At 46.7% G+C, this 24,381-nt stretch overlaps 1 protein-coding gene across 21 annotated transcripts in view; it reads left to right on the top strand.

Annotated features, from left to right (window-relative positions):
* The window catches only part of KCNMA1 (potassium calcium-activated channel subfamily M alpha 1), a gene marked incomplete at both ends in the record, with an annotated part of 759,101 nt that overhangs the window by 61,464 nt on the left and 673,256 nt on the right, over positions 1 to 24,381 (top strand). The window lies entirely within an intron of this gene.

Genomic DNA, 24,381 nt, shown 5'->3' with positions numbered 1-24,381 from the left:
GAGCTCCAGGTCCTGCAGTTAGAGCTGAGGACAGGGCTGGCAGGGTGGGGTGCCCCTCAGGCAGCACCCTGAGTTAGCCCTGGAGTTGGTAGGATAGCCAGATGAAGAAGGATTCCTCCAGGAAGTTGGTGAGATGGAAGCAGGTGGGGGTTGGCCCCAGGTTGGGGGCTGGGATGGCCAAGGCCACTGAGTCTTTGGTCTACTTGATTTAGAGGTTCAGATTTGGGTGTCAGATAGAATCAGATAGACACTAGTCTATTTTGGCTTGTGCCTTTATAAGCCTGGAGTCAAGTAGGCACTTACAATGTAATTCCAACAGTGTCCTGGCTGACAGGCAGGTACCGGCTTCCTATTGCCTGGATTAACCCTGACACCGCCAGTGAGCTGCTTCATTCTGAGTGGGGGAGGCCATGTAGTTTGCAAGGTTCATTGCAGAATCACAAATGTGGATTTGTAAATTTATTAAGAACTTTATAATAGCATCCAAAGAAGGGTAAACCAAGGATGGGTCCTTTCTAAGTACGGGGGTGTATATGATCACACAGGCTTTGCTCTCAGCTTGCTTAATGGAACAGGTTAGGCTTTGTCCTGTGTGCTTGTCTGCTTGTGGCTTGGGACTTTCACTTTCTTTGCAAAGCAGAGATGCCTCTTCCAAAGGAGCACGAGGCTCTTCACCGTTTGCATAGCCAGAGCTGACTCAAAGGCATCTGCTTCTGGGGGTTTGCAGGGGATTCCAGGAATGAGCAGCATCCAGGAAAGACATACCCCGCCCTGCAGGCCCAAGCTGTGGACCCTGAGCAAGGCTACCTGTAGAGACTGGAGCTGTTTTTGAGGCATTCTTTTTTATTTTCTTTTGTCGTGGTGCTGGGGAGGGAACAGGATTTCACATGTGCTAGGCAAACACTCTACCACTGAGCTGCACCTTCAGCCTGCACCCCCTTTTCATTTGCTCAAATCTGTTAAAGTCAATTTTCAACATCATAGCTTTTCATCCCTAAAATTTTTAGTATGTCTCTCTGGATTATGAGGACTCTTTCTTATATATGTGCAATAACATTTCTGTAAACATTGAAGTTTAAATTTATTTATTATCTTAATTAATTAGTTAATTTGTGGTATTGGGGATTGAAAGCAGAGACATTCCACTACAGAGCTATACCCTCAGTGCTGTACATTTTTTATTTTGACACAGGGTCTCACTAAGTTGCCCAGGCAGGCCTGGAATTTGTGATCCTCCAGCCTCTGCCTCCCAAGTCCTTGGGATGTCAGGCATGTGCCACTGTACCCAGCTTGAGGTTTTTTAAATAGAAAGTTTAGCTAGGTGTGTATAGGGAGGTAAAGCCATTCGTGTTGAATCACTTTGCCAGGATGAAGGGCTGTTTTCCAAATTCAAACTCAGTATGCTTGTTAGCATTTAAATTAGTTGTCATTCAGGGAAGGCATTGGCTTGCAGTTTTGGTAAGAATGATCCTTTGGGACTCCTGTTCTGCTGCCCCAGTTGGTGAGCTGAAAACCCAGGGTGAGTCTCCTGGTGTCTGTCTAGTTTCCTCTGCTGAAGTCTCTCACCTAAACCATCCGAAAGCCCTCCTGAAGGGTCTCTGGCCTCTAGAATAGCAACTCTCTCAGTCTATCCCTCCCCCAGCCACCAGGGTGGGCTCTTAAAAATGTAACCTGGACTTTGTCCTTTATTTAAGCCCTTTCAAGCCTCCCCTCAGCTGTGCAGAGGTCGACTGGCCACTTCTCCACATAACCTAGGAGCTAAGAGTGTTTTATATACCTTTGGCCAGGAAAAAAAAACAACAACCAAAGAGAAGAAAAATACTTTTTTTTTTTTTACTTATGAACATGAGAAATTCAAATCCCTGTACCCATAAATTAAGTTTTATTGGAAGACAGCCATGCACATTCAATTATGTGTCTTTTATGTGTGATCTCAGAGTTGAGTAATTGAAAACAGATCAGTCAATACAGAAAAGTTTGCTGACACCTGAGCTGTGGTGGAAGGTTCCGGCTGCTGGCAGGCTGCTGATGCTGGCCTCCCTCTGCCCCCACCTGGCTTCTGTCCCTATCTAGGCCCTTAGGAGCTCCCCATTGTTGTGAGATTCCCCACACAGGCCGGTCCTTGTTGTATACCATGCCTTCTCTTCTCCCCATCCTCCTTTCTTTCTTGGTAGACATTGTCGGCACATCCCTGCAGAAGTCTCCTTCTTCAGAGGCTTCTCCAACCTCCCTCCTTTTCCTTCCAGCTTCTCTGGTTTAGAGGCTTCCAGTTGGGGTAGGAAAAATAGGGTGAGGTTTAGCAATTCAGAGAGCTTGGCAGTGAGCACTCAGCTTAGAGGAAGAAGGGCCAGGGGCCATGCTGGCTCACCTGGCCAGCAGATATGGACCATGGGCTCTACAATGGAAGACCTGAAATGTGGCTCTGTCCCTGTAGGGCTCACTGGCATGGGGGAGACAGTAAGTGAGGATACTGACACACACACATGAGGAATGGGTTTACAACACTTGTCAGTGCACTGGGAAGAGTGGAGGGACAAGGGAAGGAGCCTGACCAGGGTAGGAGACCCAGGGGCCTCTGGGAATGTGACACCAAAGTCCCAAGGGAGGCAGTGCATGGGGTGGCCTGAGGCTCTGTAGTGAGAGAGGAGGGTGAGATCCCTTGTGTTTCCTCTTGCCTCAAGGAGGTGGTGGGAAATAGTCCCTTCTCTTCTCCTGCAGCCTGTAGCTCCAGCAACCTGAGAAGTCACAAGGGTCTCTAGGTGAGAACTCCCTCATGGTGAGCTGTGCGCTCCCTTGGGCCCTTCTCTAGAGCCCTCTGGCCTTGATCCTGATTGCAGGGCTTAATCAGCACAGTTTTGAGATCTGTGAGATGGCTGGGACTTTTAGGGACTTTAGACATGGAACTGTGAGACCTTTTCATTTCAAGAGGCAAAACTGAAACTCCAACTAGAATGGCAATCATTCAAAACACAAACAACAAATACTGGTGAGGATGTGGAGAATTGGGAACTCTAAAACATCGTTGGTGGGACTGCAAATTAGTGCAACCACTTTGGAAAACAGTATGGAGAATCCTTAGAAGAATGGGAACAAATCTACCATTTGATTCAGCAATACCACTTCTGGGTATCTACCCAAAAGAAGGGAAACCAAACTACCAAACTAATGCATGTGTATCTATGTTCATAGCTGCACAATTCACCATAGCCAAACTATGGAACCAGCCAAGATGTCCATCTACAGATGAATGGATTACAAAACTGTGGGATATGTACACAATGGAATTTTACTCAGCCATAAAAAAAACTCAATTACATCATTTTCAGGGAAATGGATGGAACTGGAGGACATTATGCTAAGTGAGATTAGTCAGTCACAAAAAATAAGAAATCGGATGCTTTCCCTAATATGTGAAAGCTAAGGAGAAATGGGTCATAGGGGGAACTCTAGATGAAAAAGGAAATCTTATAGAGGAGCAAACAAGACAAACTAAATGAAGGGATGGGAGGGGGGAAGAAGGAAATTCTCTAAAAGATGCAATGTACTTAAACATATCGAAGTCAACCACTAAGCCAAGCATGGGAAGGAGGGATGGGGAGGGAATGGGGTGGGAATTGGGGAGGGGTTAAATCGGTGATATGTACATGTATGCACACACAAGTTTTTTACCCCAATATGATGTATGAATATAATGCACCAATAAAAAATTTTAAAAAGAGGCAAAACTGAAACCCAGAGTAGTAGAGTCTCTTGGTCACTGGCCAATCCGAGGTAGGACCAGGAACTGAGAATGGGGTCACTCATCTTCTGATTTTATTGAGGGATGCTAGGAGAAATCAGTTGCCAAATTTGAGAAGGCCTCTAATGGACATGAGAAAGGCCACTGGCCAGCTGAGCTGTCCCTTTCTGGAAGAGGCTCTGCCTGAGACCTCTGGACTGCCCTGCTGCAATGTCCAGAGACATGGTCCCATGCTGCTGGCCTCTGATCCACCGTTTAACTTCAGTCCTGAGGGAGGTTTGCTAATTAATTGTAGCTGGCCACGCAGGAAGCTATAAATAGGCCAGAGGCACCCAGTGGGCATTTATCAAGGTACCTACCAAGGACTCGCCACCAGGCTGGGCACTTAGAGGCTGTGGGCTGTGCCCTTCTTGTCTGGTGGTCAAGGGAGGCCCATGGGGACAGAGGAGCAGGCTCAGGAGTTTGACCTGAAAACCAAGCTGCTTCACCGTTGACTGAGACTCACAGAAGCCACTCTACTGCTCTGTCCTCCAATTTTCTCATCTGTAAATCAGAGATGAAATATGTCTATCTATCTATCTATCTATCTATCTATCTATCTATCTATCATCTATCTACTCTACATGCAGTTGTTTATATATCATTTAGGACAGCCTGATATTAAGTGCGATGAAATCGGCTATTGTTTGCCACTGTACTAAGGAGCATGAGGATGGCTTGAGCCGCCTGCTGCCCAGGGGAGCGCCATCTTGCACAAAAAACTGGGCTTGGAAGAAATCAGAAGCTAGGTACCTCCCAACCCTAGATGAGGCAGGACTGAATGGCAGGAAGTTAGGTTGTTTCCCTGGGGTCTCATTGTGGCAGTGATACTTCCTATTTGGCACCTTACTTCCCACCTGTAGGTTTCCATTTTTCCTTGGTAAAATAGAACACCATAGCATGGAGCTTTTCATGGGGCCCAGTAAGGCTTCAGTGCAATGATATCTGCAGAGCCCTTAGTGCAAGGTCTAGCACACAGTGAACAGCGTCAGTCATCACTGCTCCAGCTCCTTCTCATGAGCGATGTTGCAGGCTGCCAGCAGCTCTGGGCTTGTGGTGATTTTTCTGACCTGGAGAAGAGGGCCAGAACCTAAGAGGCCGGCGAGTCCACAGTCCTCAGACACGGCCTGAACACGAGCAGTGACTTCCATTTAGTAGTCTTCCCTGTGCCTCGTCTTTGCCCCAGCTGAGCTCTGAGGACCAGGAGCTGTAGGCAGCATGTAGCGGGCACTTAGGAAGCACATTCCTGTGGGGAGTTTTGTTTGCCATGACATAGAGAGAAGAATGAAAAGGAGAGGAGATTGTTTGCTTTATATGGAGAAAGGAGGCTAAGATGGGGACAGGTGGGGACAAGATGCCCAGGACCTCTCCTGGGAGAGGAACCCACACTTGTCTCCCATTGCTCAGAGAGCAAAGACATCAGAGTAGAAGTTTCAAGGAGGCAGAACCCTGTTAGGGAGGGTGAGTTGCCTGGTCTGTATGGGAGGCCTTGGGAAGAGCAAGGACCTGGGAGTCAGCCATGCTGTCATCAGCCCTGGTACTCAAAATGTGATTGGAAGACCATCAGCATGGGTCCAGCCCAGACCCACTGAGCCAGAATGTTAACCAGATCCCCAGCTGTGCACACAGTGCTCTAGACCAGTGCTTCTGAAGCCAGGAACCACTCTCCTCAGTCCACAGGGAAGAAAACAGGCCAATAGTTGGGCCTCAGGTGCTGGTTCTCAAAATGAGGTTTCTCTTTCCAGACCATCATCATCAGTGTTACCTGGGAGCTTGTTAGACATGGAAACTCAGGCCTCAACTCAGCACTGGGAATCAGACCCTCTGGGAATGGGCCTTAGGGCTCTGAGGCACCAATAAACAGGGGATGGAGCCCTGGTTCTCAGCTGTACTGAACACTGGAATTCCAAGGGGAGGCAACCAAGCAGATGGCTGGGTGACACCACAGAACATTTAGGTGGGCAGGGATGCTGGGAACTTACAGAGCCTCTGGGGGTTCTACTAACCCAGCCCCCTGTTTGCCTGCTTGTGGAAAAGCACTCAGGTAAGCAGGTTTCCATGTGACCTGAAAGGTGCAGCAGGGCTTCCTACCCAAGAAGGCTGACTGGATACCCACTGTGGCCTCAGGGCTGGGCTGAGATTGGAGTGTGGCAGCTCCTTGGTCCACAAAGGCGCTAGCTTGCCCTGGACATTGCTAATGCCTTTGGAGCCTGGCTCATGCCTTCTCCTCCTTTTATGCTTCTCACCCTCTGTCACTGGCACCCAGTTCTGGGGCTCACCTTTAGTGAGATCCTGTGCTTTCTACCTCCCCAGGCTCCCTTGGAGTAGAGCAGCGGGGCTCTTGGGGAACTGGCCCTCTCACTCTGTGTACTGGTAATAGTGGCAAGAATGAGGTTTAGAGAAATATTTACCCAAAGTAATCCCTTTGCTATGCCACTGCCTGTCTCCCAGGAAGCTGGGCAACAAACACAGAGTTCTGGTCATCATTTATTGAGGGGGTGAGCTGAGCCCTGAAGGGACTAGGGTGAGGCAGGGTAAGGGGTGTGGGTGCGATCTCTAGTCTCAGCTCTGGCAGTGACCAGGGTCTTGGGGGCTCCTGAGAGTGGCTGTTAGCTCTGACTGCCAAGCACAAACTGCATGCGCATCCTAAATGCTGCATGCAAAAGCCTCTTGAAACACGGGGTGTAGAAAGTAATCACGATGTTCTTAGAATCTCCATCACACTATTCTAGGCATGACCTCACGTGGCTTTTGAAGCCACCTTAGAGCCAGGTGTTGTCATTCCTCCAGTTCTATGTGAGCAGCTGCCTCTGGGGGTCTGGGATGGTCAACCTCTGCATGTCACGTATGGGGAAGCCTAGGTCCACATGGTCATAGTGAGTGAGGGGCAGAGACAAAATGAGAAGCCAGGTCCCCACTGCTTAAAAAAAAAAAAGGTTAGTGAGATTGCTTCTTGATTTTTCATCCAGGATGGATTTAATTCAATTCTGTGACTGGATTATGTGATATCAGAGAAAAATAATTCATAGGATATTTGTGCATAAAAGTTTGAAGATATTACCTAGCACAGTAAATATAAAACTTTGTAGACCATTGTGAGTATATCTGTGTTATATATACATTTATATACACATATGTATACATGCATATACTGTGCTGGAGTTTACACACACATACACAACTCTCTTGGAACGATAATATTATAAAATATATAAGATGAAGAGGTACATAGAGTGAGTGTGGAAGGGTCCTTAGCACAAGAACTTCTATCTCTGTCTGACTGAGGTGCAAGGGATTCCTTTTTGGTCCATTCCATTCTATTCCATTTGGTTAAAAACTGTTGCTTACCACCCATCCAGCAATATTTATGATCACACAGTGAGCCTGGGCCCTCCCTTTGCAACCTGCAGGAGTGGTCCAGCGCTCCAAGGTTGCAGAGCAGGGGCAGGGGATTTGCCGCACAGGGCACATCCCTTAGTCACAGATGTGAGATGGAACGCAGCCATCTGGGTTGCCACCTCCAGCCTGCCAGGCCTCTGTCACCGCACTGGAGGGTTTGCTCAGACTTGCTGACCTGCTCTGTGGTTTCCTGTGCGTGATTTCCCTTGTCCCTGGAAGTGCTGCCCCACAGCCCCCAGGCCTGGCACGCTTCTCTCTAACTGTGGCCCATTCTAGGCTTTTCTTCTGTCCTGGTCACCATTTTCTCTTGCCCCTTCTGAGAACCAGAGAATTCAAGACTGAGTCCTAGGAATGTTGGACTGATGGACTTAAGTGTGAGATATTTTGAATGATGATACATTTATTTGGGTCCATATCACCTTCCCAATTTCAAAATACCCCAACTGGAAAATGAGTATTTTTGCTAAATTTCTGGGGTGGCCAGCAGCCCTGAGTGATGTGAGGCAATTTATGGTATTTGTTCATCTGGCTCAGTCACCTACCTATTGCTACAAACCTCATAGACTCTCTTGATCAATTTCCTAAAATTTAAAATTGTTGGAATTTTAGAACACATCAGGTCTTGAAAGTTTTGGTTAAGGGATTGGGAGCCTGTAGATACATTCGGAGTGTGTGTGTGTGTGTGTGTGTGTGTGTGTGTGTGTGCATGTGTACGTGTGTGTGTGTGTGTGTGTGTGTGTGTGTGTGAATGTGTGTATTACTGGTTAATCAGTGAAATTTTTTGAGGAAATAGTGATAGCAGAAAGTACAAGGGACCAGTTATCAGAAATTTGACTGCTGATAGCTATGAAATGGGCTCCTTCAGGGCTTGTGTGAGGATGACTTGACATCCATGAAGAGCTTTGGATCCCGAATCATCCTTCTGTTTACAGAGACCTATGTCTTGTGTGTACAGGGTTAGGAGGTTCCACTCATTCTGCTATGCCACAGATAAAGAGGAACCCAGCAAAGTACAGAGGCAGAGACTACCTCTATAGGCATAGTTAATTTCTCTCCTATCTCCTCTGCTCTGTTAGATTCCGTTCTTCTTTGCTTTTCCTCCTTTATAATATCCCAGATGCAGTTAGCTCAATCAGTGTGGTGGCGCACGCTTGTAATTCCAGCATTTGGGAGGCTGAGACAGGAAGATCATGGTTTGAGGACAGCCTCAGCTACTTAGTGAGGCCCTTTGCAATTTAGTAAGACCCTGTTTCAAAATAAAGAATAAAAAATCAGGCTGGGGATGTAGCTCAGAGGTAGAATGCCCCTGGCTTCCATCCCCAGACTGCAAAAAAAAAAAAAAAAAAAAAAAAGTCCCAGATACCCCTTAATCAATGTGCTGACCACATACTGGTATGGACTTTTCTTCACTGTCATTATCTTTGGGGGTCATTACAGCTTCCCTGTGGGTGGTTATTTTTTTTTTCCCTATAGAGGATTAAAAATGTCAGAGTTTTGAAAATTTTAAAAGCTTCTCCCTTCAAGGGTCAGGAGAACTCTGGGCTCCTGAGACTAGAGAAAGGTATATCTCTATTTATCTATCTAAGTAATTAATTTTTGTGGTATGGGGATTAAACCCAGAGACATTCTATCTCTGAGTCAAATCCCTAGCCCTATTGTATTTTGAAATAGGATCTTACTAAGTTGTGAAGGGTCTTGCTAAGATGTTGAGGCTGAATGTGAACCTGTGATCCTCCTGTCTCAGCCTCCCACGTACTGGGATTACAGGCATGTGCTACCATGCCTGACTGTATCTGTCTTAAAGCATGGTAAAGGACCCAGATCTAGGCCCTGAGATATAAAAAGATAAATGAGATTGAAGGGGTGTCAAGCTTAAGGCAGGGTTGAAAGTATGGCCTTGATCCACACCCAGAGAACAGACCTATGTTCGTATACAAGGTGTCCTCTCCATGGGGGCTATATTCTAGAGAACAGGTGGTTTATAGTCATCTGCAGGAGAGCCCGCAGAGAAACAAGACACCTTGGTGTGGTTACCTGTTTGCCTTTGGCTTGGGTCTGGAGGGGTGAAGCAATGTCTCCTATGAGAGTTTGTCATCATAGATCTGCCTCAAATGTATATTACCTGGGTGACTGAGGCAATGCCAAGCTGTGAAATTTACTGGATGTAGGGTTTTTTTTTTTTTTGGAGCTGGACATGGAACCCAGGGGCATTGTACTTCCGAGCTACATCCTCAGTCCTATTTTTTAGTCTTTTTTTTTTTTTGAAATAGGGTCTCACTGAGTTGCGAAGGGTCTCACCAAGTACCCGAGGCTGTCTGTGAACCACGATTCTCCTGGTCTCCGCCTGCCAAATGCTGGGATTATAAGCGTGTGCTACCATGCCCGGCCTGGATGTAGTTTTTGGCTTGGGTGGGTGGTATCTTAGAGATCTGTCAGCACAAAATGAAAGTTCTCTCTGGAAGGACATACAGGTCAAGCCTTGCAGAACTCCTGTAGGTAAGACCCAGCCATTTAGCATGAGCACTCACTCCTGAATTACAAAACAGATGAGGGAACAAGACACCATGAGTGAAAGTTAGCATAGCAACAGATGGAAGGCTCAGATATGGGCTTCATAGGCTTCAGATGTGAGACCAGTTGGATATACAGTGAATTTAAAATACATGAAATATAAAGAAGAAAGTCTTTACTAACTAAAAATGCATGAATATTTAAGGAAAAATAAAGAACATCCAGAAATGAAAAAAATAATACCTTAAACTGAAAATATGTTAATCAGTAATTGGCATATACTTTTTTACATCTTTTTTTATCAGAAACATTAAGACATCAATTTTGAATAAGAATCCTAATATATGGAAGCTAGGGAGAAAATGGGTTATAATATGAACTCTAGACAAGAAGAAGATACTATAGATGAGCAAATAAGGTGACTTAACTGAGAGGATGGGTGGGAGAGGGAAATTCTCTAATATTCATGGTGTACATTAATAAACATATCAAAGTCAATCACTAAGCGAAACATGAGAAGGAGGGAGGAGGAGGGAACGAGGTGGGAATTGGGTAAGGGCTAATTGGGTGATGTGTGCATGTGTGTCTCCACCATCTTGTACCCCATTAAGATGTATGACTACAAGTAGCACCAATAAAATTTAAAAAAGAGTAATTGACATGATTTATAGGACTAACTGTACTGTAAAGTATTGGGAAGAGAACAGATGGTGGGTCCAGGAAGACTAGTCCAGAGCTGAGTATTTCACACACCGGCTGAATGCTGGTAGGTTACATTGTAACCTCTGTGTGACATTGAGGGCATTGTGACTTCTGTGAAACCTTGGGTACATTATTATCTCTTTGTATTCTTGGGCACACTGTAACCTCCAAAGGACCTTGTGTATGTTGTAACCTCTGTGGGACCTAGGGTTACATTGTGACCTCTGTGTAATGTTGGGTTGCATTGTAACCTCTGGGGTCTTCCTCTTCTGTAACTGATTCCACAGATTTGCTCTGAGGATTTATTTAGGTAGTTGACTTTCTTTTCCCTTTCTTTTCTTTTGATTTTGGAGACTAAACGGTCTCCCCTACCTCCTTCTCCCTTGGGAAAGGTCCTAAGATTTCTCATGTAATAATTAAATTAGCTCCTAAATGAATAAAAGGAATACGTTTGAGACTGCAGACAGTTCCTCAAGGGTCTAGTATTTGCTCATGAGTTACTCATACTTATCTGAAAGCCAGTAAAGAAGTCTGGCCACTGAAAGGCAGGCCACAGCCAGAGGGTCAGCCTGGGCAGCTGGGTTCCCGCCATGCCTCTCATTCTGGGGTGGTGATAGATGGCTGGTTCTGACTTTAAGAGGGGCCTGAATGTGGTTAATATGGTGACAGACATGGATCTTAGCTGGGCACAGCCTGCAAATTCCAATTAATCTGATCCCAACCCTTGGGAAACCTGCTTTGCATTGAGCTTGAACTCTGCCTTAGGGCTCAGGGCCTGATTGGTTACGTGGTCCTGCAACCATACTGTCCCTGTCGTCTCAGTCAGCTTTTCTATAGACAGGCTTTGCTAGTGCGGTTCCAGGGCTTGAGCACTCTGGGCAGGGGGTGTGGTGGAGGAGGAGGAAATGGGAGGAACCTGGGCAGGGGTGCTCAAGCATAAAAGTAGTCACAGGCTAGAATTTTCTCCCTTCTTTCTTTTCCTCCTATTTCTTTCATTCTTTTCTTTCTCCCTACTCTCTTCTTCCTTGCCTTCTCTTTGTCCCTCCCCCTCTTATCTCTTTATTCTCTTTATAGAAGAAGAATTCAAGACCATTTTTTAAAAATGAAATGTGTGTAGCTCACTACACATTTCATTTGTGGAGTAGGTCTCCTCTGGACATGCCCAGACCTAGGACAAGGCTTGACGCACAGTAAGTTTTTAGAAGCAGGCAAATGAAATAGTCTGGATGTTGGAATAGCTTCTGAACCTTTCCTGGTGTGAATCCAAGTTATGACAGTGGAATTCTACCCAGGAAGGGAAGCAGTGACTCTGAGCACAGCCCACCTCTGGGGAGGAAGTGGCACCTCCCTCCCTCCCTCCCTCCCTTCCTCTATCCCCAGCTAAGTGGGCTCAGACTGCAGGGACCTTTGTGCTCAACCCAGCCTTGGAACTCAGCATGGTCAGGCCTGTGGATGACGTCACTGGCCTTCCGCTGGACAGCTGCAGCCAGCAGCAGGACGCGCCAGGCATGCCAGTGGTAACTGGAAACCTTATTTTCAAATGCTTCCCACAGCATTTGTGCATGGTGAGAAGTGCTTCTGCCGGGGGACTTTTCAGGTGGCTGTCCTGAGCAGGGCCCCTGGGTGACCAGGGTGATTTGAAGTCGACCTCCATCTTCCCTGGGCCAGGGCTCTGAGGGGATGGGGTGGCGGAGAATCCCTAGAGGGCTATAGCTTTCTGCCAAAAGGATTCCATTTGAACAGGCCTCTAGAGAGCCCCATGGGGTACATTCTTAGGCAATAATTTAAAAGGCTTTTTTTTTTTTTGGTACTGGGGTTTCTGGAAGCCCTTCTACCTCCGGGCTACACTCCCAGACCTATTTTATATTTTTGAAACAGGGTCTCTTACGCCAGCGCGGCTGGCTTCGAACCTGCGCGATCCTCCTGTCTCCGCCTCCCAAGCGCGGGGATTACAAGCTACAAGCGTGCGCCACCACGCCCGGCTTAAAAGGCTTTTTTATGCTAATACTTATATAAAAAAAACATTTCTTTATATTTACCTAGCACCACTGCCCATTCTCCTCTGTGTAGTAGTGAGAAATAGGTGAGAGATGAGGGAGGAAAGAAACACAAGGAAAGATTTTAGAGAAGAGGCTCCATGGTGTCTGGAGGTTTGTAAAGATGAAGAGACATTGGCTTATTCCGTGTGTCCCCAGTGAGAGAATTAGGGAAGCCACATTGACCTGGGAATTCATTCCCGTGCGAGTGGGAGGCTAACATTTACGAAGCTGCTGCTGGACAGCCACACTGCTAGGGCTTGCCCTGTGGATGTTAGAGACCATTTACCTTCAGGAAACAGTCTCTAGCCTAGTGCTCATCATAGCTACCAGGTACTAGTTGGTATCTTCTTGGATGAAAACTGTCACTAACATCATTTCACAGGTGAGGGCAGTGACTCACAGAAGTCCAGTTGCCCAAGGTCACACAGATGGAAGGCATGGGGTCTGTAGTGAATATAGGGAAGCCAAGGTGGTCCACACCAGCGCTTCTACCCCTGGCTCAGTTCTGCTGGGACCTACCTTTCTTCCCTCCTCTTGCCCTTCCTCCCTCCCTTCCTCTTTGCCACCTTTCCTTTGGGAGGAGTGCTAGGGATGGAACCCAGGGTCTTATGTATGCTAAGCGAGCTATCACTGAGCTATACCCCCAGCCATAGGATCTGCTTTGACCCTGTATTAATAGCAGTTTTTTTTTTAATAAAATAATCATCTTAACTGTAATATTGACATATTACTTTATAAAATTATAGAAAAAGTACACTTTGTAAAAATGGGCTCAGAAATGAAGCCCTCTCCTTGTTTTCCACTGCCTCACCCCATCACCATCCATCCATCCCTTTTGAGGGAGAGCTTAATATCAGAGTTGTCATCTAAAAATGGACAGGTTCCACCTGGAGAGATACAGGAGGGGAAGGTGACCACGTGCAGGAGGCTGGTGCTGGGTAGGGAGGGCTGCAGGACTTGGGGACGCTTATGGTCAAGTCCTAGGAGCACAGTTCCCGAGGGGGGCCTTTGTTGGAGCTCACGGAGTGAGACTCGCTGGGGTAGCAGTGGCTTCCTGGGCTTCTCCCATCTGCAGCTGAATGATTGCACTTGCTGCCACTGCTCTGACAGCAGCGCTTCCTTCTTTCCCATCTTGCATGCAGCTGCCAGAAGAACCTTTGCAAATACTGATTTCATGATGCCTCTCCCTGCTCTGAGCTCCTGTGGCCCACAGGCAAGGCCTCTGCCCTCTGACCCTGTCTTGCTTTCCTAACTTCTCCTTCCTCTGTCCACCCAAACCTACTCTCTACCTGGAGGTCTGCAGAGTGCCCTGTACCCACCTTCATGGCATACCTGTTTTTGTCTGAGATCCCACCCGCTAGTACCCAAGCTCTTTTTTTAAACTTTTTATTGGTGCATTGTAGTTACCCAAGTTCTTTGTTCCTTCCTTTCTTCATTCAGTGTTCACTGTGATGACACAGTTGGATGCAAGGAAGGGACTGGGAAGACCAGGACAGAGCATACATCTACTTTTGACAAGCTCTTGATCCAGGAAAGGCACAAGTATGAGAGCATCTTTGATTGGTGCCATGAGAGCCACCTCAGGACACGCACAAGGTCTCCCTCTTCCAGGAAGCCTCCCCATGTCGCTCTATTGCTCTGAGCTCGCCCTTTTCTGAAGGCCTATGGATCTTTATTTCTGTTCTTCCACCTTTTTTTTTTTTTTAAAAAAAAAATCAATATCTCTTGGATTTTAGCCCCAAGGAACAAATCATACCATCTTGTGTTGAACCATGAGCCTAATAATAGGAATGTGTGGTGCACTGAGCTCTGATTACACGGCCCATTCACATCTGTGATTTCTCTTGCTTCCCATAACAATCCTATGGGACAGGCAGGACAAATGTGATAAGCCCTAGTTTGCAAAGTGGTGAGTGATTTGCTCAGAGGAACATAGTTCAAATGTGGCAGGGTGAGCTGGGCATGGTGGCATACACCTGTAATCCCTGTACTCAGGAGGCTGAGATAGGAGGATCACAGGTTTGAGGCCTGTGCTCAGTAATTTAGCAAGATCCTATAAAAAAATAAAAAACAGACTAGGGGTCTAGCTTAGAGGTTCAATCACCAGAAATGCGTGTGCATGTACCCCCCTCCCCCACCCACATATACAGTGCCTGGAGTCTTGCTATGGGTATGATGAGGGAGTCCCATCTTGCAAACTCTCCTGGGCCTGCAGTGTATGAGGGAGAGGTTAGGAAATAAGGAATGGACAAGAGGAGGATGTTGGGGCCAAAATTCAGATAGTTCACTATGGACATAAAGGAGATGCATGGCTTGATTGGGGCTGTTGAATAAAGGGTATTTGCACCCTTAATTCTTCTATCCAGGCACTAAACTCCTTCTTTTTCTCCATGAGACAGGAAAGCCCATTGGAGTGAGGTGGTGTAAGGTCCAGAGCTGGGAAAGATGGCTGGGAAGAGAGCCATGTCTGGGGGTGGGTGGCAGTGAGGACCTGCCAGTTCTCCCTGTAGAAGCACGGGCTCTTGGAAGGAGCCAAGTCAAAAACATGGCTTCCTTATGACCCAGGCAGGAGGAAAAGCTCGAGGACTGGCCAGCCCTCTGAACAATCTCAGAATTCTATGCCATTCTTTAAGGTCTTTAATAGAACTAGGGACAATGTGTACATAAAGTGGAATCCCAGCTCTCTCTCACCCTGGTTGTTGATTTTGAGTTTTGCAATTACAGTAAAGGTGCTGGCCTGTGAACACTAGCTAGTTGGAAAGCCTGGGTGTTTAAAGCTCAGCTGTTTGAGCTACTTATGTGTTGTTAAAAAAAAGTCTTACCTTGTTTTAGCAAGAACAAAGTGTGTTTCTTCAGCCTAGGCATGAATCAAAAATAGTTGAACTTTTTTTTTTTTTCTTTTTTGCTCAAGTTTAAAAATAAAAAAGTCACCTTTGGGCTGAGATCAAGAATGGAAAATTTCAGGGCATGAGAGTAATTTTTTCCTGTCTGTTCTGTGCAAGGGACGATAAGGCATTTTAACAGAAAGTTGTGTGTCAACGTTAACTGTGAGCCCCACAACCTATTGCCTTGCCGTAATAGGAGAGAAGTGAGGGGCGAGAAGGTGCCCTCTTCCTGGCACATCTGAGTGTGCGGAATATGGAGCGGATGTGTACACTTGAATATAAGCAACGCAATGGAAAGTAAAGAAGGAGATGATTAAAATAAAGCTGTACCTGCTGCAAAGGTGGCCTTGTCACATGAAGTACAGGCCACCACCCCAGATGGTCAACTGCCACAGCTCTAGGAGGGGTGATGACAAGCATTGGGAGGAATGAAAGGCCTCAGAGGCTGCATCAGCAAGTGAGAATGGAGGTGGGGACATACTGGGCTTTATTGAAAGACAGCCGCGGTGCGCTCTGAAGGGAGTTCTGGTGAGAGCTTTGTTTGTTTGTGGTCCTCTGGTTTTCCAGCTCAGTAGTATTAAGGTATGAAGATGCTGTTTTATGTGTGTCAATTTTATGGTCTCTGACAATAGTTTCCGAGGAAATATACATTTGTGCAACAGATTGCCTCAGATGTTAATTCTAAATTTAGAAACCGCCTTCGACAGATGCTGAAATCAGTCATACAGAATTCAGGTGGTTGCTCAGTAAAAAAAGAAAATCTGGATTCCCTCTACTAGCATGGTCCCTGGTGGTAATCGGGCAGCTGAGCCTCTCTCTTGGGAACCTGGGCTCTCAGAGAGTGTCATATAGGCTGTGGGCTGTAGACATGTGAATCAATCTGTATTTATGGATGATAATCAGTGTAGATGGAGGAAACACAAAATGCCACCACTAAGCCTCTAAGCACCACCTCGCACCAGGACCTTTGATTCTGTTACTTTCTAGTTGTGTATCCTTGGGCCCGATGCTTCACACAGCAGCCTTGGTTTCCTCGTTGGTATAACGAGGGTATTGAATTACAGGGCATTGACAAACACTGTGATTAACATATGACAAAGTTGCATCTAAGAGGTTCAGCTCACTCTCATCTAGGCTGCTTGTGCTGGTCAAATTGATAACATATTCAACAGCTTCTCTATCCACTAAGTTCTTTGTGTCTCCCTAGCACTTTATTCCTTCCTTCTAGGCTTTGGGCTTCCTGATGAGGCAGGTGGAAAAGACTTACTATCCAGAACAGCAGGGAGCCTCCAGCCTGGACCCTGGTGTCTGTTCTGAAAGTCATGGCCCAGCCTAACCTGTAGTTGACCATCCTCCTGGTTTACAAGAACAGCCTCTAGGTAAATAGTTGACACAAATGATTTTACTTTTCTCGGTATCTGATTTTGAAACTAAAAATTGAGCTTGTCCTCAGAGTGTAGTGCAGGTTGGTATGAGGGTGAGGTTTGAAGCCTGGAGTCCTAGCCCCATCACTTATTAGCTATAGAACCTTGGCTAAGTCATGTAGTCTTTCTTGCACCGGATGATAGGTTGAATCATAGACATGTAATGCTAGAATAGAATAAGCACTGCAGAAGTGATAGCTCTCTCCATGTGTAACATTAACATATGGCCCTGTATCATGGGCTTTATTATAGTCGTCCATTGGCATTCATGAAGGATTGGATCCAGGCTCCCCCTCTATTACCAAGGCTTGCAGATCCTCAAGTCCCTTAAGTACAGTGGTTTGGTATTTGTGTGTTGCTGACACACATCCTCTCCTATACTTTAAGCCATCTCTAGATGATTCATAACACCTAACACAGTGTAAATGCTATGTAAATAGTTGATATACTACATCATTTACAGAACCATGACAAGAAGTCTATACATTCAGCAGAGACACAATCTTTTCCCAATTGTTATTAATCCTCAACTGGCTGAACCCATGGATGTGGAAACTGTAGTGAAGGCTGACTATACATATTAAATGACATAACTTCTTTGTGCTTCAGGTGAGATAATACATGCAAAACCCCTAGAACAACGCTTGACAAATAGTTTGCAGTGAATGTTAGCTCTTATCTAAGCTGTTCCAATTGAAAAAAAAATAGTTATGTTTTGCATGTCTTCAGTGCATGTTGCGTTCAGGATTTATGGTACCTGTGGCTGAAAAATGGGTTTTGATATGTTATCAGGAGGAGTCCTTCACCCAGTGCTATTTCTCATTAAACACACATGCGCTTCCTCCTTTCCATTAGGCTCAGGGCCGGAGCGCCTGTGGAGACTGAAGCTGGCTGCAGAGTGAAGGGCCTTGGGGAGGAGCTCTAGCTATGTGCTAGAGGAAGCTCCCTTGGGTCCACAGCCCCATGGTTTGTTTGCAACTACAGGACTTTAGAGAGAATGTGAGGTAGAGTCAGGCTGGCTGTGGGAATGAGTCTGTCTTCAGGGACTCCTGGCCAGGTCAGGAGGTCTGGTGCTAAGGTCCACCCTGCTGGCTCTAGGGACCACTTGAGTGCATCTCTTGGGGGTTGAAGAGCCATCTAATCAGCATCCAGGAAATGTGATTCCCCTGTCCACAGCAGGGCCTCTTAGGAGAGAAGCGAATATTTTAGGCTGCTTGGATCATAAACCCTCTTGTGGGTCTCCATGAGCTATCTCCCTATTGTCTTAGGTTGTCCCAAAGAGACTACCATTAGACCCCACCTTTTATAGACCAGTTGGGAGTGGTCCAGATGCCTCTCAAATGTTGCTATTTGACAGGGGCTTGGCTGACAAAGGGTCTGGAGAGTGAGGAGCCTTCCAGGGCTGACATCCCTAAGCAAAAATAACTCATCAGGCCTTTTTAAGCATATGGTCAGTAGCCGCTTCCTCAAATTCTGCTATAGTTTGGGTCTTAAATGTACGCCAGGCCCATGCGTTGAAGGCTTTTCCCTGGAGTGATTCTTTAGGGAGGCAGTGGACCCTTTAAGTGGTGGAGCCTAGTGAGAGGTGTTCAAGTCACGAGGGGCCGAGGGGTGTGCCCCTGAAGGGGACTGCGTGACCTCGGTCCCTTTCTCCCTTTCACGTTCCAGCCTTGAGGTGACTGGTTTTGTTCTACCATATTGTTTGACAATTATATGCTGCTTGCCACAGGTCCAAAGCAACAGAGCCAATTGATTATGGACTGGAATCTCTAAAACCATGAACCAAGATAAACCTTTTCTCTTTATAACATGATGGTCTTGGTATTGGTTACAATAACAGAAAGCTGACCAACCCACTTTTCCAGTGTAGCCTTGGAACCTGAGTGTAGGCCACTGGATTCTGAGGAAGTTATATCAGCCGCTCTGCACCTCAGGCATGTAGGCTGTGACTACATGAAGGAAATGAAGACTCATTAGACACCAGAATTGTTTGGGGAGTCCCGAGGTCCAGGCAGTGAGGGCGTTGCTAGTGTTATGAGTCTTATTGACACAGTGGTGAGAATGACGGGTCACACGTAATGTCTTTCACGAATACTCCGTTTATTTTACAATGCTCATAACACTCCCATCCTTCTCTCACTAAGCCACTGGCCAGATAGCATTTGGTTACCTGAGGCAAACGGGTCTCTGTGGGTAACCTAGGTTCAGGATTGCTGTCACAGCTGTCGTCAATGGTCGAGGTACAGATGCTGGATGTCCTGGGAGTCAGATGGGGATGAGCCCGACTATCATCTAGAGGAATTGTCCAGCAGCTACCAGAGGAATGTTTCCTTCTGGCCGGGCTAACTTTCAGCCTCTTAGACAATTGGGCCAGAGCCGCCGATCTAGCCATTTGCTAGGTCTTATCTACCCTAAATTGATGTCACTGATTACGTAGGCTCATTGCTTCTACCGCCATCTTGTTTTCTCAGCTGTTTCATCTTATGGACATATGTCTGGGATGTGTGTCTGTTACTTCGTTCTTATCTTGTTTTTCAGTTGTTTCATCCTACCGATGTGTACCCAGGGTGTGTGTCCATAAATTTGTCTTGGGCATGTCAGTTACATCCTTCTTCTGCCCCATCTTCTTTGCATATCTGGCCAGTCCATCTGTCTTTACACTATATCTATATCCTGACATATATTTCATATACTCACAACATTTTTGACATATATTTTGTATGCTCACAACAGCTAGGAACTGTGTCAGGATGCCTGCTCCATGCTTACTTCTAAGAATCTGCTTTTTGGGTTTATCTTGTCCTTCTACTTTTTTCCATCTGGAGGGACAGAGATCTTATTTAGAGTTCCAGGGCTATCTGAGCCTTTCTTTCTCCTTTCTTTCTTTCTTTCTTTCTTTCTTTCTTTCTTTCTTTCTTTCTTTCTTTCTTTCTTTCTTTCTGTGTGTGGTATTGAGTTTGGAATCCAGGGACAGTCTACCTTCAAGTTATACCCTCAACCCAGTTTTAGTATTTTAGTTTGAAACAGTCTCACTAAGTTGCAGTGGGCCTCACTATGTTCCTGAGACTGGTCGCGAACCTGCGATCCTCCTGTTTTAGCCTCCCAAGTACTGGGATTATAAGTGAGTCACTATACCTGGCTCGGGCCTCTCTTGAGAGCCAGCAGTATTCCTAGCTGGCAGGGACAATTCCTAGAGGCAAGTACCAGCATCTGTATTATCTATCACAGGCCCATTCTTTTTTCCCTCTTGACCACCTGCTACTGAGGTCTGTGGACAAAGAGTCCAGTTGATACCAATTTTAATGTGGGAACCCTCATCTTCTTGGAATAACCAGAAGGCATGGCCTCTTCTCCCCTGGGACATCTGTCAGCTGAACCCCACCCCATCTGACATCTCAGCACTAAATCAGCACTGAGTGCAAGCTAGTGAACCAGGGCCTTTTGCTGTACAGTTTTCTTATGAAGATCAAGTAAGAGAGAACTTGAGGAAGCTTTGCAAATTGTTCAGCTCAAGGTGAAAGTACTTTATTGTGATTAGTTCATATTGCTGTTAATTAGCATTTGTTAGCAGTCACATACCCAAATGACTTCTTTGCCTGGTACAGTCTTTCTGCAAGCCCAGTTACTTAGAAATTACTTACTTAGAAAATTGCTTAAAGAGGGGAAAAATTACTTTTCGAGTAGTCTGAATTTCTTAACTTGCCCAGACAGCTTGAGAAATTTTGAATACATAGGGGAAGGAGACCCATAAGCATTCATCCTCCTCTAGTAGCACATTTTTATTATTTTTCTGTACCCCCTGATAATCTTTGGAAACTGAGAATGAGAGTTATATTCTCTGTTACTCTTCAAGAGTCTCTCATGAACTGTTTAAACAACATTGAACTGTATGCTTGTCTCGTAAACCCAGTTGGGTTAATATTATAGAGCTGTATCTGTCGCCTCTGGCTGACTGGGTGTTGGTATTGACCACACATCCTTCATGGCCAGGACACACTGCACATGGGAGATGCTTGTACCCCCCAGCTGGAGCATGCCCATAACTCATGAGCCCAGCATCGAAGGGCTAATTGTGGGCCTTGATTCATAGTGTTCCTGAAAGCTTTGGGGTGAGATTAAACTGCCTTTTGACAGTGACTGACAGCTTTCAAGATTGAAATAATGAGGCCGGAGCCCCTGGTTCCTGGCAAAGCACTCTGGAGATAATTTCATTGCGTCGCTCTCCCTACTTTTTAGAAACCTGCATCTTGTGCTCCTCTGCACTCAGTGGATGTCACATCCATCTCTTGCTCTTTGGCCAGAATTAATTGCCAGTATTATCTGAGGGAGTTATTTATATTAGTCTCAAACCAGCCAGCTGCTACAGCGGGAGGACTAGACATAATGCATGCACTCTTGCTCATGATTCCCATGCTTGTCCCTGGCAGGGGCCACAGGAGCTGAGTCTGTGGCACAAGGGCTGGAAGTGTCTGTGATTAATGGGCTGGAGGCTGGAGCTGGAGTGGTGCCCCAGTGTCGCACTTCCTTAGCGTGCTTTCGGCTGAGGTGTGCATCATTGCGGTACATCTCTTGGGTGTTGAGGGAAGATGGTTCCCTGGAGTTGGGCTCGAGGCGCTTGGTGGAGTGTGTTCATGACTCAGGATTGGTGCTCATCTTGATCCTCAGTGCTGGGTGGGTCAGGTCCATATGTCCAGGGGCCTGGCTTGCACTCCATGCAGCACGACTGTGACTCTGAAACGAGGGAGGAGTGGAGGCTCCGCCTCGTCTCCCTGTCTTCTTCATTTTCACAGAGAGTACTTCAGAGGACACTCAGTCCCTCCCAGTCGCTTTGAGAATTGTGGTTTTCCTTTTAAAGAGAGAGAATCAGGCTCAGAGAATTTGGGGGACTTGTCCAAAGTCCTCTGATGGTGAGTGGCCCAAATTCCTGCAACCTGCTGCCAAAGCCGGGGCTCTCTGGCCTTATCGCAGGTCAACTCTGGAGATTCTTGCCCATTTCTCTTTGAAGGGAGCTTCGAATGCCTTTGGAGACCTGCTCTTTGTATTGCTCCTAGAGAGAGTGTTAATGTTCGTGTAAGTTAATTCTTGGTAGTGATGAGGAAGGATGCAACCATCATCAGGATTATGGCACAGAAGGAGAGGCTCCAAAACACAGCCAGGATTCTGCCACTCCTGTGAGGCACATGTGTGAGCACGGAGTGTGGGGAGCTGAGCTTGGGTCTCTGTTCTGTCCCTTTTCACCTACTTAGTTTAAATGCCACCTTCTCTGTGCCAGATGGAAACTGATGCTTTTGCATTTTTTCATACACCATTCTTCACCCCAGAGTGGGGCTGGGATGTTGGAACACTTCAAAATACTCAGTGCAGGACTTGATTGAAGCTATGAGAAGCTCTCAGATTTTTCCCCTTAAACTAGAAAAACAGTTGTACAACTGCTTTAAAAGTTCATTTCAGAAAGATGAGCATGGAAAAGGTGACACTGGCATGCCCTTTTAGTAAATCACTGTTCATTTTTCTTCTTAGAAGGATGGTTGGCTACTTCTTGATTCTAATTTTCAGGTTATTTTCCAAAGATTCCCATTTCTGGATTTCTCCCCTACCCCATAGGGTCTACACTCTTGGATATTCATTTCATATAAAAGCCAGGGATGACCTTGATCTGTCAAATTTTATTTGAGATCACATCAAGTCCCAAGGAACTCCACGGAACCTTGTGACTTTGTCGTGTGAGTGCCCTGGCTTGGGCTCTGCCGGTCCTTCCCTGAAGTGGATCAATCACATACTATGGTTTCTCTGTTCCCTCAACTGCCCTGGTCACTTCTCTGATACAAATGTCCTCTTCTTCCTTAAGTCTGGGCTGGACCAGGGGGATTCCTCGTGGGATCCATTTTCCTGTCATGCGGATCCATGTGCATGTCCGCATGTGTGTTGGAGGGAGGCTTGCTGAGAGAAGAGGCAGTGCATTGTGGGGACTGTCAACACCTGGGGTGTGTTAGGCTTCCTGGCCTCCTCCAGGGAAAGGCCACTCTTGTGTGAAAAACAGCCAAGCATGCCCTTGTCCTGTGTAACTCTGTGCCCTGACGAGGTGCCACTTTTGTTCTGATTTGATTTATAAACTGAACTGAGGCAGTGCAGTGTATGGAAGCCCCTCACGGATGTTCCAGGTGGGAGCCTCCATGGAAGGCTTGCATGTACCCAGTCAGCCGCCACTGGGTATTAGAAGCAGAGTCATCTGTGTTCAGCCTGCTGCAGCTGGAATACAGCCTTCCTCCCCCGACCCCATGCCTTGCTTCTTTTTTGGACGGACCAGGTTGAACCCACAACTTCCCAGCCTTGGTCGGTTACATGACACAACAGCATACAGAACTCCTTTTCATAGGATGGCAGAAGTTAGGAAGTTGTGTGTCAACCCAACTCACACCGCTTTGTGATCAAATGGCCGTTCCTCCGCCGTCTTGCTTAATATTTTCCACTTCTCCTAAGACTTTCAGGACCTGTCCAGTCCACGTGGCTATGCTGTCAGTTGATCCTGGGCCACAGCAGTGTGGTCAGGCTCTCTCATGCCCAAAGGAGTCTCTGGAGCTGGCAACCTTCTGGGAACAGGAGGCCTGGGGAAGGCGGTGGGCTCCTTAGCTAGAGGCAAAGGGTTTTTTGGACTCTTCCTTGAACGTCTTCATTTCCAGATCACAAAAGAGAGTTCTGTGCTGTCTTACACTTTTTATCAGGAAATAGGGGCCATTTACAGGGGGCCTTGGATGGTTTCTCTGCCCTGTGGCACAACCTGGACTTTCAGAGGGTAGAAAACAATAGATCTGCCCCTGGCTGTAGGAAATATGGTGTTGGCCGTGTCCCAAGGAATTTGTCTGACCTGTTTTAAAGAGCTTGTGCTGTCCTGTGGAAGAAACCCATGGGCTCTGTCTTTCATCACCTGTTGACAGTAACCTTGGTTGGTGGTTCCCAAATACCTACTGGATCATCATCATCATCATCATCATCATCATCATCAACAACAACAACTGATCTCCATTTAGACCCACCAAACTAGATTATCTAGAAATGGAGTCTGAAATACATATTAATTAAAGTAGATCTAGAAGGAGTTCCAGTGCTCCTTCTGGCTTGACACCACCACTGGACTCTACCCACCACTAGGCAGTCGAGGGAGGCAGGAGGAAAGATGACTCTTTGCCACGTTGAGCTCAGCTTCTGGCCATGTCAGTATGGACTCCTTCTGTCATGGACCCCTAGGGGAAGGGCCAGCAGGATGCACAGTCCTTGAGGGGCATCACCTGGAAGCAGCCCGGAGGCAGAAGCCCCTTTCTGGAGGGGATACCTCTGAGATGGAACAGGTGGGCTCACTGCTGAGTAGCTCAGCAGCTTCCCCTGGGCCGCAGCAGTGCGGGCCCTGGCGAGCTGTGCATTATGGTGAGTAGCTTGGTCCGCAGGTGCAGGACTGCCCAGTAACTGTCCAGTGGGAGGCTGGTGTACTCTATGGACCAGCGCACACTCTGGGCCTGGCAGTGGAGAGGGTTCACTTTATCCAGGAGTGCCATTGCTGCCTGTTTCATCTGGCCTCCCAAGTGCTGCTTTTCTCCCTACAGTCAGAGATGAGGGTTGGCCCAAGCCAAAGAGCTGTTAATCAATGA

This window comes from Muscardinus avellanarius (genome assembly GCF_963383645.1).
Source record: "Muscardinus avellanarius genome assembly, chromosome: 4".
NCBI classification, from domain to species: domain Eukaryota; kingdom Metazoa; phylum Chordata; class Mammalia; order Rodentia; family Gliridae; genus Muscardinus; species Muscardinus avellanarius.
The sequence above is the reverse complement of the archived record's forward strand: the minus strand, read 5'-3'. Positions and strand labels throughout refer to the sequence as shown.